A 1,110-nucleotide genomic window follows, 5' to 3' on the forward strand; every position below is an offset into this window, starting at 1 on the left:
TATATATATATATTAAAAATATAGCCTATACAGTACACACATATATTATGTAAACACAAACTTTTATTTTGGATGCGATTATTCGCAAATAATCGTTTGACAGCCCTCATTTTTTTTTACTATTATTTCATAATAGTCAGGCATTTTTATGGAAATACAATGATTATTGAGAGATGTACAAATAAACTTTCCTCAATAAAGCCTGATGTATATCTGATATTTACATTTTAATATTTTGTTCTAAAAAAAAAATTTGAAAAAAATTGCTAACAATATAAAAGTCATTTTTATGTTTACTTTCTAAAAAACATTAAAGATTTCACAGCAAAAAAAGACATGTGAACCATAACCAGAAGGTGGTATTACCATTTTTACATTAAAAGGCCTTTTACATGATAAAAAAAAAAGCATAAACTATCAATCAGATGACAGAAGGCATGTATATTGTGTACAACAGGTTTTCAGCAAAGCAGCAAGTTTTGATCATATTGGTCATTTAGAGGGTTTGTTTATAGGGTTAAGCTTCCGTTTACCATATTTAATATGACCCAATAAGACTTTTCACAACAGATGCTTTTTATACTGCCATATATTGCGTATAACTTATTTGGTGGGTTGCAATTGTTTGTTACCTATGTATTTGTTCATTTATTGAGAGGAGCTTAAACAAAAAATAGCACTTGGCTAGAATCAACTAAAAAAAATAATAGAAACATTTAAAGTCGCAGTGTATTGATGTTGTTTATTCAACATCTCACATTTAGAAAGTAAGTGATATATTGATGGCTGGACTCAAAACTGTAAACAACAGGTTCTCCATGAGCAAGATGGAAACAGTGTTGAGTGTGAGTGTCTTAGTTAATGGTATTTTGACATAGTGCAGCGTGAAGCCAGTGGTAAGTGGGTGTAACTCTAGGAAAATGGGTGTTTCTCTGTTTTCTGCAGTCAGAAATTCCAGACACAAGCACATTAACATGCTGTACCTCCGTCTCATTATAAAGATGTCCAGTCAGCAACCCAGAGGAAACAGCCCTGCAGGGAGAGCCAGAGAGAGACTGTGGTTACAGTCACACACTGCGTTTAGGACAAAAACATATTTAAACAGAAATA

Source organism: Sinocyclocheilus anshuiensis, unplaced genomic scaffold (assembly GCF_001515605.1).
Source record: "Sinocyclocheilus anshuiensis isolate Anshui unplaced genomic scaffold, SAMN03320099.WGS_v1.1 scaffold284, whole genome shotgun sequence".
Taxonomy (NCBI): domain Eukaryota; kingdom Metazoa; phylum Chordata; class Actinopteri; order Cypriniformes; family Cyprinidae; genus Sinocyclocheilus; species Sinocyclocheilus anshuiensis.